Genomic DNA, 20266 nt, shown 5'->3' on the forward strand with positions numbered 1-20266 from the left:
TAATGAAAAATAATCTAAAGGAGGAAACAGAGATGAAAGGAGAGAAGGAAAGTTGAGCCATGCGCTAGATGAAGACAGTAAAATGAGTTTTAATGGAAAGTCCTTCAGCTAGTACCTCCCAAGCACCAGCCCCAGGAAGAAGGTGGCCAGCTCGACATATTGGTGATGGGAAATAGAATTCATTCCTGTTGTTAGCTGTACCACACTTGGTCAAAGGCAGTAATAACCATATGACAGCTACTTAGTGACTTATAGGAAAAAAAATCCGTTTTAATCTACTCTGTGGTAAACAATAGGTCACTGTTTACTAGTAGCAGTGTAATACTGACACTGCTGTACTGTCACTCCTGGCTGTTTCTTTGCCTTATTTTTTGCTGAGAGGACACTCTCTTATTTCTTTAGTTGTATTGTTGTGAGGAGAATTTCTCAAGAAATAGAAAAATAAAATTATTCACAGCATTTTTTTATAATAAGCAAACATGTAAACATTTCTTTATTAAGGGGTCTTTATAAACCCACCTTCACCATGACAATAATAACAAGTAACCAAATATGTGAGTTTTCTTCTAATTCTTAGGGAAAGTGTTGACCAAACAGCAGAAAAGCTGATCGTGTGTAGCCAGTATCCCAGGGAAAAACTTACACCAAGTGTCACATCAAATCTCTTATTGACTTTATGGCATAAAAGATCCTGCCCAGAAGTATTTTTTTTTCTGCCTTCTTCTCTGAGCCCTGGCATGCAAGGACTGTTCTGGGTGGTTGCATGAGTAGCTGTTACTCTGTACCAAGGAATTCTTTGCTTCTGACAGGTGCCAATTATGCTGTGGACATCTGCCCTGAAGGCATTGAATCAAGCTGACAACTCATTTGATATCAATCAAACAACAACCATTTTCAATAATTTCCCATCCAGCTGGGACTGAATTTGCACAAGTGATCTATGTATTAGAGACATTACCAATCCACAGAGACATTCAGAACCATGATTATGTTCTGTTTTCCCACAGAAACTCTTGCATCTGCACAAGAAAGCAACAACTTCTTCCACTATGCAGGAGGAGGCTGACAACTCAATTTTGGTCACTTTCTGCCAAGTTCAACTTGCAACAGTCAACTCACATCAGACTGGAAGGGGATTTCTATGCCCAGGCTTGCTATTTGCAAATCCTGTCTGTTGATCCTCTAATCAATGTGGATCTGTGAATCTGCAAGGTAACACTTTAGTATTCACTGCTGTTTAGCCACTGTAATGGGCATTTTTTCTAACAAACACATAGTAAATGAATGGGAGTTTTCATCCTGTTTTCTGAGTAGAAAAGGAGAGCTGGACTTATCACCAAGGCATTATTGGGAACAAGAGGAAATATGATGCAGAAATGTTCCAGATGGTAACATTTCTTCACTGTGATAGTTTATTTTCAAAGTGGTACTGGCATGAGCCCAAATCTCATTCTGCTTTGCACAGATAATACCTTCTTCACAGATATATATTCTTAAAATACACAATCACAAAATTGCCTGGCATTGATTCTGTTCCCTTTTTGACTCATTAAACCATGATGTTGCTTATATGAATTCCTTCAAATATTTTATTTAATAGAAGAGTACATTTGGAGGCAAGGAATTAGTAAAATGTTCTTCTGGAAAGGACCAAAACATTCCCTTTGCTAGTGTTTGAAGTACCTTTTGCTGTCTGACTGGAGCTAGACAACTAACCCACAGACCTTGGGAATATGGTTAGCAAGCCAGAACAGTAGGCAGGCTCACCTTCTCCTTGTATTCTCTCAAGTGCTATGCCCTGCTGTTTGCATAAGGGGATCAGCTTTTATTATTCTACTCTGTCCCTGCTACTGTGCACTAGGGCAGCACAAAGCAAGATTTAGTGCTTGGATATGGTATTTGCTTGATAGCAATTGTTATAGTTATAGACTTCTGTCTTAACTTGCTGTTCTCCCATGCTCAGAATATTCTTTTTTTTTTTTTTAATCCCTTTCATCTAAAATTTTTCATGCTTGTTATCAGCTGAAATATAATTTTTTTGGCAAGCCTGAATAAAATTCATTCATTCATATTTTGAATTATGCAAGGAAGTGGGTGTAAGGAGAAAGGTCTCTTTTTTGCACATTCATAATTCACAAAAAAAGCTGCATATTACAAGCTGAAACTTTCCAGGTGGCTAGTTTTGACTGAAGGGTAGTCTTCATGCTAATTACAAAGAGAGAATGACTGAAAGAAAAATGAAAGAGAAAAATTAAAAATGACACATATTGTGATTAACTCATTTGTTTTGTAGGTGTGTCATACAAAAATTACATTGTGAGCCACTTAGAGCAAGTTTAAAGTAACAATTTCATTTAAGTTAAGATGAACTACCATAATTACATAATATCAATGTTTTGTACTGCAATTTCACTAAGAATCTCCTTACAGAAGCTGCAGAAGCTTTTACTTATGCAAATGTGGAAGCTCACAGTGAAATCAGTGCAGAATCTTATGAATCATTAACTTTGGCCAGAAAGCCATACTGGGGAAGGGGGGAATGGTGTGCAGTGGCAGCAACTGTTCCTGTGCTCTGGGTCTCCCCGAACTCTGGACTGCTGAGGAAAATAACTCAGGGGTTTTGCAGTTTCTTCCAACTTAATACGCATCAGGGACAGCAAACCATTAAAGCTTTGTTATCCTCTTTTCCTTGCTATATTCCATATACTTGTGGACATAACAGGCAGCACATAATCTGACCAGCACTGTGTGACTGATCCTCCATGGTAACAAAGGATTGCTTCAGCAGAAGGTACCTGGCCAGCACAAGCTGGGAGTGTTAGAACAGTTTCCTTTAAGCCATGGAAAAAAGGTACTGTGACATGCAGCTCCACATTCTCATGAAACACCTGGAGATAAAATACATGCATAAATAAAGCAATATAACTGTAATTGAAAACATCTGAAAGAATAACTGGCAATAGTAATGGCTGACTTTGCTCCACATGGAGCAAAGATGAGTTCAGAACTTCCCCATTAGTAAGTTCCCAGTAACCTACTGGAGACCAAAGAAGGACTGTTGGATTCAGTGCAGGAATCTTCATATTTTTTTATCTCTTGAATTTTGGATGAAATAAGGATAAATAAATTTTTCCCAGTGCTGCTGCTTTTTTTACAAAAACACAAGCGAGTGAATTCTGAGACATACTAGCTTCTGTAAGTAGAAATTTAAAACTTAATCTTTATTATTCCAGGTCCCTATTACAGGAACAAAAGGTCTCGATCCAGCCACTGAGTGGGGAGATGCTACAACAATTGCTAAATAGAAAAGTGACAGCAGTGCCTGGCAAAAATATGGCCACATGAGAAGTCCTTGGTCTTACGTTTACAGTCATCACTGGCATAAGATCAAACCTCAGCACTGGGGAAAAACTGGATAAGAGTCACATCTGTTTCAATTTATAAATTATTTATTTTAATCAAAAAGTGACCAGTGCTAGTGAGAGTAAAACTGATGCAGAGCTATGAAGGAAATGTGACAGCTCTCTTTCTTCTGAATGCCTGATATTGCCCAAGGTGTTAATGCCCATAACAACTCTGCTCGAGCCCTTTCCTACTTTCCACTCATGGCAGTATAATGAATGGGGGATATTGTATCTCTTGTTTTTCACCAGCCCTGTACCGCGGTGACTCCATAGCTATGTCATACTGCAGATATTTCTTCCTGGTGATCCTGTTCTAGCAGAAACTTGGAAGAAATTATTCATCTTGTACTTAACCCACTACTTGCAAGTTATGTTCAGATTATTTTTAATAGTCTGTTATTTTCTTCATCAGGTCTCTCTCTGATTATGTTCTACAAGTATTCCAAATAGCTTCCTCTGAAAACTCTTCCTGCACCTGTATGATAGTTACATTAACTCACAAGGATTGCAGTGCCCAAAACACGTTCACTCCAGCTGGATTTTTACTTGTCTATTTTTCTTATCTTATTTGCACCCTTGCATGAATTATAGTTCAATGACTGCAATTTGAGCACTCCTTCGTATCTAGCTGAACAATCTTCTCCAACACACCACCATCCTGATGTGTAATCACTCAGGAGACATAATCATTCACTTAGAACTAAAATAATTCTCCTACCGTTTGCTCCTTGCCTCCATTCTGCCCTTTTTTCTCTGATTTATTGCACTATATTCCTTATGGAAATATTTTGACATCCATCCCCTCTATTCAAGTCTTATACCCACCCTTGGAGGGAGTGCTTTGAAAAGAGGAAGGCCAGGATGAGTGTGTATCTCACATACTCACCCTTTTATTCCACTGTCATTTCCCCCACCTCCTCATTATATTCTCGAGTCCTTCCCCTCCTTCTAGTTTAGCTGTACCTACTCCCTTTCCTAGAGCTGAGTCCCCCCTTCCCTCCCCTGCCCCTCTAGTAAATGTCAGAAAATATTTCCTCACAGCCTCTGCTACTCAGGATCATGTCTGAATATAGGGATCCTGAACTCCAGCCTTGTCTAAGCTCTCTAAATCACTTGACCCTAAAAGGTTGCCACAGGACAGCACTTACCTACAGTGCAAGCTGGAGAGAAAGTGCTACAAAGGCACTGAATTCTTCCAGCTCCGAGATCTGCAGCTTATTTAGACTGCAAGAAAGAATTTAGCTTCACTGTTATTGGAGATGTGTGAGGTCAGTTTGGAAACATTTGGAAACTGAGGACATTTTGTGAGTGTCTGCACAGGGCCCCAGAGCAGCACTTGCAAACGCAGGACACCTCACAGCACACTGTGCCTTTCACAGGCCTCAACAGGCTCAGCCTAATTCACACACACACACATGTGCTCCTCAGAGTGCTCACTGGAATACACAATCTAAATTAATTTATGCTTTATAAATCTTGAAAAGCTTCTCTATAGTCCAGGGAGATGGCTCTGGAGTCACAACACAGATGTGTACAGTTGTAAAGAATATAGTCCACAATTTTGTTTCTTTCTTCTCCTCCTAGTGACTGAAGTTTTAATTAATAAAAACTATGCTTACAATGAAGTAGGAAAACAGAATCTTTTAAACAGAGATATGTATTTCCTTTATTTCCTATGGTTTGATTTATGGATTTGCAAACTTACCACTTCAGCCAGAACTCATAAAGCAGAAAAATTATTTTAAAATTAAGTTGACAGTGCGTTAGGATGAATTATGGATACTTTTTTTGGCTTCTGACAGTAATTTGCTGCAAGATATTCTTCTGGCTGAGAAGCTGTAAACAAGACACAGCAGCAAAAATACAAGCAAAGAAAAAACAAGTAAAAGAATTAGATCAGCTATAGTATTAATCATTTTGATGCTGAATTTGGCTTCTTTGGGTCTAAACCAAACTAACTGTATTTATCTAATAGTCTTTATTTTTCAATTCATTTATCCATGGTAAATATATCCATGTGTATGTGTTCTTCCTCCAAGAATCACTGCATTTCCATCATGAGGAAAACAAAATAAAACTTTTTAAATTACTACAAAACTCTTTAATTTATTTCAAGTAAAATCTGCAAGAGGGGTATTCTAGAGCTCCATTTTACATATGATATAAACAAAGCTTTCCCTGGTACATTTTTCCACAACTCCTCATGCTGCTAACTTGTTGAAATTGTGCCTCTGTTTATATTATTAACTGGAGGCCAGGACTACAAGGAGCTGTTGAAGCACTCACCCAAGAGACCAGGCAGAACACAAGCACTGCAGTGGAAGGGTTAGTGAGCAGGATGCTCAGACACTCATTTCCAGCTTGGGGTGGCCACAGCTGACTGCAGTTACACCTGGGATGTGCACCTCTCCATGAGAAAGCTGTGGATACTGAAAAGTTAATGAAGGCATTTTCCAGCTCTGAAGGATGTTTGCTGTTCCTTTCTGCTATGCTGATGCACATGACTGTGTATCTTGTGCAAGCAGTCACTGGACACACAAACCAGGACGTGAATGTTGAATGTCATTGTATTATTAAATGAGGAATCATATCTAATTTAATTAAGGGATAAATATACCCTTACAAGTAAGCAAATGTCATCAGGCAATATCAGTTATACATGCATATCTTTCCAGTCATCAGAGTGCTTTAAAAACCTTCTCATTTATGGACAGTATGTTTCTCTGAAAGAGGTAAACAAGGTTTTTTCAGGTGATGCATAAAGCAAGAGTTCAAACAACTTGACCAAAGAGTATCAGCAAGTAAACTAAAAATGTATCCTATCAATAAAATCCTAATGGGAATATGTCATAAAGGGTAGTGTTTTTGCAGTTGGGTTGCATGAATTTAATAGGCAAGGAGTTGAAAATTATGACGAAGACAGCTGGGTCTTGGCTTCATGCCTGCTTTGCAGTCTGCATAAAAAATTTGGAAATTATCTTGGAGCTTCACACAGTTATCAGTTCTGACGTGTCCTAATGACTGAAAGTAAGATGTTTCAAAGAAACAAGCTGATGATGATCCAAGCCTTCATAACATGCATGTGTTTGCCTTCTCATGGTATTATCATCACATAGTCTAAATTTAGACAACCTCAGCCATTACAAAAATCAGTGTTTGTATTGCAATTATAAAATTTCTTACTTCTAAAATCTAAAGATTGCAGAACAACTATTTCAGAGAGCAAACAATAGAATATTTAGAAGAAGGAAGCAAATATTTTGTTAAAATAATTTTTGGGAAAAGCTTTCAGGGCTTTTGAAAAAGGCACAGTCCTTCTTTATGACCATGTGGAGCTTAAAGGGTCAAGTTCTACCATCACTACATACAGACAATAAACTGTGGGAACTCACAAAATCCCAGGCAAGGAGATTCCCCTTACTTTGGAAATCTGTAGATTTTAGACATATTTTTTCATAGCACTTTGTGATATCATGTATCACAGTACTTTGTGCCATCACTTACATGGGTGAAGTAAAGACTGGCAGCAATCCGACAGCTCACTTTGAACTGAACAACCACGCGAGATGCTGACACAGAAAATCACACTTTGATTTCTCAAGAGTTAAATTGCATCTTCAAACCATGTCAAGTTCCATTTGGAGTAAGCTATGGTGTCTTTCTAGTGCATTTCTGCCACTGGTTATTCTTTCTTTTTTGTTTCTTCAGATAAGAAATGTCTGTAGCCCAGCTGCTAATGAAAGAAGAGCATAATTCTGAAATGCTTAGTCACCTTTATACTTTTTACTGATGCTGGGAAGAAGTGACAGAATCCTGTAGTTAACATGATTCAAAAGACAAGGGGGAGGAGAAGGTGGAGAAAGATTATATAAAATATATTTATATTGCTTCTACAACTGAATTGTTTTCAGTATAGTGTCACGCTCTCAGTGTGGGGGAATTCTGCATGTGTCATGATTCTACAGATGTTCCTGCACACTACATGCAGCTGCACTATTTGTCATGGGCAAATTTAATAGCAAGATGCTTGTTATGTGTTCCCTCGAATTTTAGTTCACAAAAACATGCAGGGGAAAACCCTCACTACCTGATAGCTTGCTTTCTTCCTTCTTTATATAGCCTTGTAAAATACTTTAAAATAAATATTGGGAACACCCATCTTTTGTACTAAATTCTGTAACACCTGCAATTACAACTCTATTCCCTTTGCTAGAATGATCTTGTTCTTTCTAATGTTTATAATGCTAATTAAGTAATTTTAAGTACCTGAAGAGGTCATATTTCTAACAGTGGGGGTTCTTCAAGAGCTTGATCCTTCAAAAGGGGGAATAATTTCTGCTAAGTCCTGAGTATGCTCTGTTCTGAGTGACTTGCAGGTGAAACTCAGAAGCACTCCATACAGCAGCACAGCAGAGCCAAGTGCTGTCAGTAATTTTACAGAGTCAAACTCAGAGGAGCTTTCATACTCTTATCATTTTAAAATCCTGGATCCCCTCCTCTAGGTATTCTCTGTCCTGAACTTTGTTGGTCCATGGGCAGTGTGTTGAGGGAACCACACCCTTGGGTTCCAGCTTCTTGCAGGAAGTAGAACAAGATTTTTCAAGTAGAAAAGGGAAGAAAAAAAGAAATAAAGGGGTGGGGGGGATGGATGGGAGAGTGCTTTCACTTGGAAAGCCTGTAAGATGCTGAAACATGGGTTGTCTAGTTAGTGGCAAAAGATGTAACTGAAGAACTGGCAGTGCAAGGAGAAATTTGGACTTCAGAGTACAAAACTGACAGCTGAAGTAGAAGCACATCCAACTACACCAAAGAGGACAAAACTCAAAAAGAGTTCTGTTGCTTCTCAAAAGCTACAGAAGGTGTTAAGAGTGTTACACTACCAGTAAATGTATGAACAAAAAATAGATGTTATAAATGAAAAATTCAAATTTAATTACTGCATCTCCTACAGTACAAGAAAGACATTAACCTACTGCAGTGGAGGCTATAGCAGGAAACCTGTGAAGGAGAGGCTGAGGGCACTGTGGTTCTTCAGCCTTGAAAAGGCCAAGAGGGCAGGGGGATCTCCTGCTGTCTGGAAATGCTTCACAAGAGGCTACAAAGAAGACAGAGACAGGTTTTTCTTAGATGTGGATATGGACAGAAAAGAGGCAACCTGTAGAAGTCAGACCAAGAGAAATTCTGACCAGGAATTAGGAAAAATCATTTACCATGAGGGTGGTGAAACATTGGCAGAAGATCCCTGGAAGGCTGTGACTCCCTCATCTCCAGATGACGAGGTCTGTATGTCCTCTTCTGGAGAGTAATAACATTTAACAGATCACCCAAATCTTATTATCTATTCTTGTAACATAAATATATATATATATTTACAAGTACAGCTGAAACTCTGAGTGCTTTTAAAACATAAAAGAAAAGATGGATCAACAGGGTGTTTTTTTGCCATTGCAAAATCACATTTTCAAAATAAATGTACCATTTATGTACAATTTTATGGGAGGTGGCTTAAAGCACCTTAAATTTTGTACGTGGTGAAAACTGCATACAGGTAAAATACAAAGTGTTTTGTATTTTTGTATCTCTGAGTGTAAAGAGACCCAACTTCAGAAATTGTTGTGAACTACCTCAAGTAAAACCTGCCTGCTAGTGCCTGTCTGTGTGTCTGTATGTCTGCTGTATCTTAGATTCATGCATGTTTCTTAATTATCCTATACCCTTATCAGGTTACACTATGGTCTCCTGCAGCTACAGGAATTTTTTACTTAGCACTACAAACTATAGCTTTCAGTTTAATAATCACAGTATTCCTGCTGATTGGGAAAATTATATTGGCAATGAAAATCAAATACTTTGTGTTAGCTGGCCTCCTGATGGCAATGAAGAATTACAAGTCAATCAGACTTTGAATTACTCTAATTCAAGAGAAGTTAGGAAAGTGTGAATGTTTCCAAGATCTGCTGCTCATTCATGACTCTGCAGTCATAGCAGGGTTTGCAAATGCTTGCTCTGTATTTCACAGACTATTCAAAGTGACTTTATAGCCCAATAAATATGATTTTGCCATTATTGGTAAAAAGCAACAGGGTTTATATTGAGGTGACAGTGTAGGGACTCAGCAATGCTCTGGCTTTTTCTGGGCCTAGATAGATTTTAACATGGTTTAGCTGTGATAGCAATTGTCCAGCTGTGAGGCACTCTTGACTAGATTTGTTTCAGTTTTACTCTAGTTTAGGATAATAACAAATGGTTATTCATTGTGAACTGAACTGCCTACAATTCTAGAGTCAGCTGTGGGGAAGAGTGCAGACACATTTGACACAAATCACCATTTAATCATAGTTAGATTATAGTGTTAAGAAAACATAAAACTAAATCTGAGCAGACACCAGGCTCAGAAGAAAGACCTCCTTCTCCCATGAGTATCACACAAATCCTGGTGATAATTCATCATAATATTCCCCCATTTCTTTTGAGGAATACCAATATTAAAATCCAAAGGAGAACTGGGGGAGTAAGTGCAACACCAGACAAGAGGGAATTTTTAGTGTAACAACTCTATTTTTAAGGCAGTCTTCCTATACTCCTATATATTAAGTAATTTTGACTATTATATTGTTAAAAACATTAACTGGACTAACAATAAATGTTTTAGATTAATTTATATTCTTTTGCCAGTACATTTTTGCCAAACAGAAGACTTAGAGTGTAATAGCACATCATAACATCACCAACCTGGAAGCTGAAACAAGCACTATAAAGATCCCTGAAGCTCACAAGCACTTTTGGCCAGTTGCAGTCAATGCTGCTGTGCTCTATTTTCTCATGGACAAGCTGAATAAAATCAATCCAGTGAATTAGCTCTCACTGAAGATTACCACTCAGGAAGAGGTCAGTGTGTTTGCGTGCTGCTGTTTTAATCAGTGCTGCCACTAGTGCTACCACTGGCTTACCACTTTCCCTCTGGTCACAGGCTTTTACTGCTGATTTCACAAGGCAGTGCAGCGAGCAAAACACTCTGAGAACATGAGGCTGAGTGTAAAGAACCCAGATGCCTGTGTAACACTCTCAACTGTCATTTACCTTGGTCTGTTTGAAAGGGTAAAGCTCACTTTCACAGCCCAGTTAGCTCTCCCAGTGGAGCACAAACCCTGCATGAGCTCCCATTCACCACTCTGTGTGCGTACACCTGTTTGTGTGGCCAAGCAGCCCACAGAGCAGTCCTTTGCCTTAAGGTTTTCAGCTCTCCCTTGCCTGCCTTCCCAATTCAGCACGGCACAAGGGAATATGGACAAGTTTGTGTAGTTCTGATTGGGTCCCCTTGCTGTAGCTTGAGCTGTTCATGCTGCCAGCTAGCTCTGCCAGGCCCCTGGAACACTCCCTCACCAGGGAAGAACATCAGTCTGAAATGCTTTCTACAAACTGCATTTGCTCTGAACCAGTCCAGGCTGCTTTCTTGTCAAGGATAGAGAAGTGTGACAGTTTCACAAATATTATTGTGGCTGGGGGGCACCTCTGCTGGGACAGCCAATTTTCTCACTCTCTACTTTCCATCTTCATCTCCAACGCTGGGAAATGCATCAACTTTCAAAGTAGCTCTTCATGTCCTGAGTGCTGCTGCTGCCACATGTATATATTCCCCTAGAACGAGTTGAATGGAAAGAGTGTTGTATAACGATCTCTCATTTAGCTTAAAGTGTCATCTTTTCCTTCACTGCACTTTGTCTGTCAGAAGTGTGCTGAGTCTTGTGCAGCTGCGTTCTCGCTCTTATTCGGCACAGATCTCTTCCAAGTTCTGCACCCATACCAAGAGTTTCCTTCTTGCCTTTGAAAAGAGTGACAAATGGGTACAGAGCAGAGGAGCCAAAGCCTACATGCATATGAACCAGGACTAGGATGAAAATATTAACCTGAAAAAAGAGATTTCTTTGGCTTCTAGTGCATGTGATCTGAGCTGGAAAATAAAATTCCAAATGAAGAAGAAAAAGGGAAGACAGAAATTCAGATTCAGATATTCAGATGCTGACCCTACTTATTTTCAGAGCCCAGAATATCTACTATACTGAAACATAAATCAGCCAGCCAGTGAATTGTTGGCCAGTATCCTCAAGGTTATCTGAGGTCAGCTACAAGCATCTTGCACGAGGACATGTGCAATGACTGACTTCAGCAAGGTGACAAAGACATGCTCTGGTTGAGGCTGGGATGCTCAGAATGCTCAACACCACATGGCAGGGCCCCGCCTTTCTCACTGAATTATGTAAGCAAAATACAGTTCTGCTCAGAAAAAACACACTCTATTAATTATTTAAAAATTAACTGGGGTTAAACCAGTTGCCGTTGTCAGGCATGCTAACCTTTAGAGCACATACAGCATTAAATCATGGATATCTATAGGGAGTTCCCTTGGATCATTTGATCAAATTATGCTCTTAAAAGTACACTTCAAAAATGTCATCCCCGTGTAGGAGGAAAAGAAAGAAAATAAGGCAATGAAATTAATGGAAATTTGGAGAAATGAAATGTTGTCTCATGTATTTTGACAATGTAGGCATCAGTAGGTTTGCCAGACAGATCAGCTTCAGATTTGACTTGAGCGAATTAAGCTAGTCTAAAGCACAAGCTACTTGCTAATAATTTTCTTGGCTTTTTCCTCTTGAACCATTTTACATGTTTATTTACATTTTAACAGCATTGGCCATGCATCTCCCATGTTTGAGGTCATTCTCCAGCCTTTGGGAAGAAAGCTGGCATCTGACAGGGCAGCCAATTTCTGGTCATAGAAGTGTTTTAGATAACAAGGTGTACAGACATCAAGAGCAAAGGGGGAAAAGATGTGAAGTTGAAGAAATGGGAGACTGCTAAAACAATAGGGTATAGACAGCAAGAGGAAAGAGCAGTGAAATACCTGAAGGGCTCTGAGAGAGAAATCCCACTGCACCAATTGTTTGTTACCCTGCTTTGCAAACAGCACACTGTAGGCACCCTTCCTTTGCAGAGATCTGCTGCTGCACCCCATTTCTTTCAACAACAAGATGTCAGGCAAAACTGGGCATAGCTGAAGGATCCATAATAATACCAAAAAAAGAGAGAAATGATACCCAAGAAAAAGTGATGCCAGTGAAAAACAATTGCTCATCACCACCAAAGCAATGCTCAGTCCTGGAGCTGCAGCCCCCAGCCAACTTCCATCTCTATTTTATACAGAGAGCATGATGCCATATGGCAGGGAATATCCCTTTGGTCACTTGGGATCAACTGCCCCAGCTGTTGTCTTCTCAACTTTTTGTGCACCTTCAGCCCCATCGGTGGTGGAACAGTGTGAGGAGCAGAAAAGGCCTTGACTCAGTGTGAGCACTGCTCAGCAATAATTAAAACATCTCCAGATTATCAACACTGTTTCCAGCACAAATCCACAGCACAGCCCCACACCAGCTGCTATGAAGAAAATTAACCCAGAAAATCTACCCCAGTCAAAACTAGCACAACCTTAAACTGAGTTTGCTGGGCTGTAAGACGTTTGGTGGTGTCAGGATTTTTATTTGTGAATGTGATAAATTTGACTGAAGCCTAAGAAACATTTTTACAGATTGCTTTAAAACAGTCTTATACTTTACTACTGTCTACCCTCACATAACATGCTATGATTTTATTTTCCATTATTATGATGATGTATTACAACACCAAGTAATAAATACTGTAGTGTGTTCGCATTGGAGAATATAAACATCAGTCCTCTTGTTTGATTTTCCTAAATCTTCTTCTGACCTAAGCACATATCCTCAGTCTGGTCATAATCCACACCTTGACCATATGGTCCTCTACAAGAAAACAAAATAATTCTAGGCAATTAAGACACTTGCCCATATCCATTTCATCTGCTACATCCTTGGAGGTACAAACAAAACACTGGATGGGAAGATGTGCTAATGCTGATAGTGCTTTAGATCACTTGATAATCTTTTTCCTGTGATAGTTATTACTGAATGGAAATCAAATGTATGCATGTTAGGACCAGTAACAGATGGCACTTCTGTTCTGTGAGGAAGAAATAGGGGCAAAGGGGCAGCAAAGTTGAACCTCCCCCCTTCCCTGTCTTACCAGGATTCATTGTGTTGCCCTCCTGTTACAGTTGGCTGTGACTCTTTCTTGTTATAAAGAGATGTCAGAAGTTAGAGAGAGACAGACGATAACCTTAAATCCTTTACTGCATTTTACCAGGATTCTGAAAAATAAAAAATAAAAAAATAAAAGCCAGCTGAGGGAGTTGGAAAATGTCAGTGAGGCATTACACAAAGAACTTGATACATTTGTTGACCTTTCTTCTTACTCCACCCTTCTCTTCTAAGATGGATTTAGTAGTAGTGAGTGCTTAGTGCTATAAGTGCTTTCTTAAAAATAATTTAGATGCTATTGGCTGTCTGCCTGCACTTGGAAAACATAGCTGTTTCAATGAGCCCCTGCTGAAACAGAAGAAAAGGGGTTTATTGAAATGCCTCCAAAAATGCACCAAAATTTCATTTTTTCCCTTGTCTGCTGAAACCCATCTTGTTCTTGCTTTTACAGTCTTTTGTTTTATTTTTTTAATTGTACCATTGTATCCAGGGTCTTTTCATTCTTCTCCGCTATTTTACGAATGGCGTGTGTGGTATTAAGAGCTGAAGGCAGAGATGAGAGGAGAAGTGTTTTGAATTGACTAATTTGCAGGCAAGAAATAAAGCTCTTGTAAGGTGGTCCCAGGGGTATCTTTGCCATGAACACTATTTGAAATTACATGTAATCTGGTACATTTCAAAGGCAAAACATTTCCTATTCTAAAGTATCTTCCTGAGCCAGGGTTGGTTTACCTGTTTCCAGAGAATAATAAACTCCACCGAGGCCAAGGAATCTTCCTCTCTCCCCTCTCAAAATTCCTGTTCTTTTTCAAAGGGGCAATTGCAGCCAACAGTTTATTTCTGTCCTATCCTTTGCTGCTCTAATGGCTCAGAGCTCGCTACTAATAGATAGCTGAATGCACCTCTGGATTAAATACCAAGCAACAGAACCCCGCACATCCCTGTACAACACAATAAATAATGGCGTGGAGCTCTCTTGTTGTTTTTTACAACGGTGGAAAATTTAGGTCTTGTACAGACTTTTAAAATTTTAAGCATTTCAGCATATAACTTTGATCTGGCAATTTCTTAATAAAAACTGTTCCTCTTCTAGAGAAATCTGAGTTCAACTGACCTTGGAACATTGTATTAATACTCTTTCTCAGCACAATTCAGTGTCTCTAGCCTTGCTGACACACTAAAAGCCTTACACACAAAAATCCACATTAATTTGTTAAGGCAGAAATTTCAGAAAAAAAATTCTTTATGTTTAGAATTTTGTCCATACTTTGGTGAAGGCTTAGATGGTCTTATAAATTGACACACTTAACCATCATCTGTAAACATATTCATATACTCTAAGGAATGTTTCTATATGCGTATGATTTAAGCTTACTCTATCCAGAATAGTTTTAAAAGATTTTTAAATGTTTTTGAAGAGGAAGCTGGCCACAAATAAACCCCAAAGCTTTTGAGAAAATAAACACTGATAAATATTACAAATAAGTTCTATTAATTTCACAGCTGTTCTAAAGCTTTTAGTTACCGAAAAACAAACTCATGCTTTGTGAACATTCTGAACTTAGACCACTGTTTCAACGTTTACTTGACTTTAACTCTCCATGAAGAGAAATCAGGGTACAGAGTGTCTACAATAATGACCCTACATTTTTATATTTTTAAATTTATATTATATTTATTTTTAAAAATAAAAAAAAAACTTCAGTTACATTTATTTTTAAAATCCACATGCTTGTCCTCAAATGTACAGGCTCCACATATTATTTTTTCAATTGTGGACAATGTTAAATAAATTATGTTACTTGAAGAGAGATATTGAATGTTCCTGGATAGAATAAGCAAAAGAAATGGATTTGAAATGTCCAGAAAGGAGAAATTTCTAAAGGCATGAAAAGTGACAAGTTCTCTTCTCAGCCTACTACTATTTATGTGAGGCAGCAGAATGCCCAGGATGACTTGTGCTGTCAGTTTGCATCACCAGTCTCAGACTTTTGATTTTGTACTGTGAGTGACCCTAACATGTTTTGCATTTGGATCTCTACCAAATAGAAGTCATGACAAAATACTATGCCCCACTGACAGGTCTTACACCTTGCTGTTTTCATGAGGTTCTGTCAACTGTAATTCTTCATTTATGGGAACTTAGCCCAAATGTAACTTGGAACTAAACGTGCTCAGCGTTCACAAAAACTTCCAAAGAAGGCAGCGCTGTTCCCCAGTAGTGTTTATCTCCTGGACTGCTCCCCTTATCAATTCTGAACTATTAGATCAGTCTGGACTAAATACTATTACTAAAAACCATGAGAAAACATAACACTTACCATGAAATAAAAGAACTTTCTGCAAGTTAGTGAGCAATACCACTGGTCCTAGAAATTCTACCACAACCAGAGAAATAAACCAGGCCTTTCCACGACTGCTGAGTGCTGTCACACGTTAACACACCGATGGCATTACACCTCCAGCACTCAGTGTCTGAGCAAAGTTTCAGGGCTTGGCTCAGGCAGCTGCCTGAGTGGGGAACACTCTCTGCTTTCTGAAATCAGAGCTAGCTGCTTGCTCTGCTGTATCTGCACAAGTATACTTGAGCAACAGATTTGACCCTACTGAAAATTTGCTAACCCTCCTCTGAGCAACTACTTCCTAATACCAGCATAAAGACTTCTGTTACACCTCTTCCATTGCCTGTGTATAATGTCACCTTCAGTGAGACATTAATTTCTATTGTTTTCTTTAGCTAAATTTCTAACATATCCACTTCAGTGTGCATTGAAATATTCATATAGGCAATATATAGGGAAGCCATCAGCAGGAATCAATTGTTTCATTCTGGGATGTTTTTCAGACACAGGAGCATTTTGCTAATACAGAATACCTAGCCAGAAAACAGCACAATATCCTAGCTCAGCTGATTGATTGAAATTGTATTTTTGAGGGCTGTTTTTTTCCTTTGGTGACTCATGTGAGGTGGTGCCATGTTAACACTATGTGTAGAACACATGCTTGTTTGAACACTTCATTATTTGGCTCAAAGTAGTACAGTATATTGTTCTGTTTAGGGAACAAGTTTGAATTTACCATTGACTCAGGAGAACTTCACAATGTATCGCTGGGTCAAGGACAGGAAGCTGCAGCAGAAATAGCTGTGGAAAAGGCATCAAAAGAAGGCCACTGGGTTATACTTCAAGTAAGTCAAAGCTCTTCATTACATCAGTGCTGCACTGCGGTGCTAAAAACTGAAGCGTTTCAAAATAACATGTGCCTAGATGAAAGAGTACTAAATAGTGATTTAAAACTTCCTTTGTCTTTGCCACAAGGGAAGCACACAACTTCATCTCTGTATGTGAGATCACTGAATAGCACATAAAATATGAATTGCAACTATCTTGCATGTAGGGAGTCAACTCACATATTTTCCCAAGCACATGATATCTGATTTACTAATTTATTATCCATTAAAAAAAATCCTTTAGTAAATAAATGTGTAGCAAAAAGAATTGTTATGCTGTATAATCAGATGAATAGATACAAACAGGGAAGATTGCTGTCATTATGCAGTGTATTGTGCTAAACAGATGCACACATTTTTTTTCAAATATTGTGCAATATCAAACTGCTTCCTTATGTCTGGGTTTTTCTTGTATCAATAAAATGTTTGAAATTTCAAATCAATAGCTCACTGGGAGGCCTATTTTTTCCTTCCTTCTCCCCCCTCTCCCTCCTTATCTTTGAATATTTATTTTGTAGTAAAGTGGTTGGACACATTAGAGAAATTACTGAAGAAAACCAGGGAAGGAAGTCAGCAGGGCGATTGGTTTTGAGTGTGGGGAACCTGCTCCTTTCCCTACAGCACATCTCATTCCAGAGTGGATTCAGGAAATCTCCCATTAAATAACTGATAAGCCACTACCTGTAACACTGCCTGATCACCGTGCTGCACTGGATAAATTTGACCAGGCAAGCAAACCACCACAGAAATAAAACTTTAAAAATGTGAGTATTGAACTTCTCATTTTAAAGCCACTTGAAGTCACTAAAAGCCTTTACAGGATATGCAATAGCAAAGCAGAATTAATTTAATTTCTTAAAGATTTGTTCACATATCATAGAGTGACTGCACATCTATCACCAAAAAAGAAAAAAAAAATCAAACAAGAAACTACTTCTTTCAATTTTAAAGCACCACATACAGTTTCTAGCTAAGTACCTGTCTGTCTGCATGGGAAATGAAGAATTTGCAGTCACTACAAGTAATTACTGTAGTACAGAACAAGAATTTATTTTGGTTTAATTTAGCTTAGTTTGGTTTATCTTGAGATGCACAACCATGTGGTTTTGTGTCTCTGGAATATCTTTTACATATTCTGAGCATGCAGTGCACTAGAATTAGGTCTTCAACTGAGGTAAATCAGTGAAATTCACTACACCGATTTATATTCCTATGTGTTTGGTCAAACACATTTGGATCAAACATTAGAGGCAAGCATGGCTCGGCTGCTAGGTTATCATATTTTCCTCTGTCCTTTTCATTTTCTGTTTTGGAAGGCTTTTAATGAAAACAATTTTTCTTACTGACTCTTAAAAGATACTTACAAACACGGGTGTGTATAGGTAGTAGTTGTAAGCTATGATCAGAGATATGGTCAAAGAAATCGAGTATCTCTTTAGGACATAAATCTGTACTAAAGAGAGAGCATCCAGCATCCACCCGAATGCTAAAAAAACTCAGCAATTACAAAACAAAAACCAAACAAAAACCCTAACAAATTCCTTTTTCGGCACTATATTCTATAAAACCTCTGTAAAAATTACAAAGGCTTTTCTTCTTTTTCTCTTGTATAGAATAACCACCTCCAGCAGTAAAAAAGGGAAAAATCCCCAGCCACCCGCGCGGCGAAGGGAATGTCCCCAAAGTGCTGACAGACAAGCACAAAGAAACCCGTGGCTGCAGGCACAGCCTCAGCCCGTTCGGCACCAACTTCTGCCGGGGCCGTGGCTGCGCCGGGCCCGCTGCGGCCCCGGCCCCTCCATCCCGGCGGCGCCGCCTTCCCCGCGCCCGCCCAGCTGCGCTCGGGGTGCCGGGCCGGGCCGGGCCGCACCTCCCGGGCCGGCGGCTCTGCCGGGAGCCCGTCAGCGGCTCGCTGCCCTGCGGCAGCCCGGCCCCGCGGTACCTGCCTGGCGCCCGGGGCAGCGCCCGTGCCCCGGCCCGCCCTCCCCCTGCCCGTGGCGGCCTGGGCCGGGCAGCGGCGGCGCGTTCCCGGAGCCAGAGCGCCCCCTGCCGGCGGCTGCCCGCGGGCCGGGCCGAAGCGCGGGCGGGCTCGGCCGGGCCCGGACCCGCCGGGGGAGTCCCGCGGGGAGCGCCTTTGACCCCGGGCAGCGCTGCGGGGCTGGGACGGCGGCCCCGCCTCCAGAGGAGTTTTCCCTCTCGCAGACGCTCGTGGGGACGCTGGAGTGGGGCCATACGGGACTCGCCACGCAGGGCCGCACTCCCAGCAGCCGCTGCCAACAGCACTGGCGGGCAGCGTGTGTAACCCGCCCCCCACCCGGAGCCTCCCGTCCGGGCGCCTGTGTCAGCCCGGTCATTACCAGCGCGGCCGGAGCGGTGTCAGCTGCATCCTGCACTTTCCTCTGCAGTTTCCAGCCGGAGGGCAGGGATGTGACAGGGGCAGAGCCGGAGGTCACAGACCTGCGGGGCTGAGGCGACTCGGCCGACATCAACCCCGGGCGCCAGCCCGAGCTGGGCTTTGTGCCCGGGGAAAAGCGCACGCGGGCTTGAACGGGCCCGCTCCGTTAACCCGTTTAAAATGGCCACAAGCACACTGCTCTTCCTGAGGAATTACACCTTAAACAGACTTGGCTGTTTAATAAACCAGCCCTGGTCCCCTGCAGCGGTGACCTCTGATCCTGTAGCAATGCAAAGATTTCTTGTAGCGCCGTGCCCGCGCTGCTGCGGCCGAGCGGCGATAATGACCAATGGTCCAGGTGCGACAAACTACTTCAGCGAGAGAGAGGCGGAAAAGTCCTCTCCCACATCTGTGGGGCATTTGCTGATTATCTCTCTGCCTGTGGCAGTGGCCATGGCTGGGGGGCCGAGGGCTCCTCACTGAACCCGGCATTTGTCAGATGGTGATGGGAGCAGGTAGCAAAAAGCTCCTTCCCAACCCGTGCAAGCCGAGCGCGGCGGAGACGGGCGAGTCACAGCCCCCGTCCTCACCTGCGAGCACGTTTGCCATCTCACCTCCTCCTCCTCCCCCGCAGCCCTGAGCAAGGCAGAAAGCTCCGAGCGCCACCGGCGGGGGCTTCACAGCCGCGCTGCTGTCCCTGGAGGGAGGCAGGGCCGGCAGGGCAGGCAGGCAGGAGCGCTCCGGGCCCGCTCGGCCGCGGCCCCAGCCCGGGCTCCCCGCCGCCCCCGCCGCCCGCTCACCTGCAGCGCCCGCCGCGCTCCGGCCCCGCTCCGGGAGCTCCCGCTGCGGCACGAAGGACGGGCATCCGAGGAGACAAGGGGAACAAAAGGACGAGATCAGAAACAGGAATAAAAGAAGGAAATGTAGCGAACACTAAAAACAAGAGGAGGAATTTTCCCCGTGGGGAAGAGAGAGGGAAGCGCCACTTACATGAGGTTTTCTTTCCCCCTGCAATTTCTGCAGAAATTCTGACAATGCACGTGCTCGTTTTCCCTTTCCCAGCCCACACAAACCTGTTGTTGTTTTACTTTCATTATTTCACTTTATTGTATTAGAAATGCTGAAT

General features: G+C 41.2%; 1 long non-coding RNA gene across 1 annotated transcript; it reads right to left on the reverse strand.

Annotated features, from left to right (window-relative positions):
• Positions 1 to 425: 425 nt before the first annotated feature.
• LOC128938076 (uncharacterized) lies at positions 426 to 19820 on the reverse strand. Its single transcript, XR_008483122.1, has 6 exons — positions 19731 to 19820; positions 16595 to 16659; positions 13503 to 13626; positions 4553 to 4628; positions 2796 to 2888; positions 426 to 2226 (listed from the first exon to the last, which is right to left on the reverse strand). It is a non-coding gene; the product is annotated as an uncharacterized LOC128938076 (long non-coding RNA).
• Between the last annotated feature and the right edge of the window lie 446 nt (positions 19821 to 20266).

Source organism: Melozone crissalis, unplaced genomic scaffold, assembly GCF_028551555.1.
Source record: "Melozone crissalis strain CALT ecotype California unplaced genomic scaffold, PUWL_Pcris_2 ptg000023l_1, whole genome shotgun sequence".
Lineage (NCBI taxonomy): Eukaryota > Metazoa > Chordata > Aves > Passeriformes > Passerellidae > Melozone > Melozone crissalis.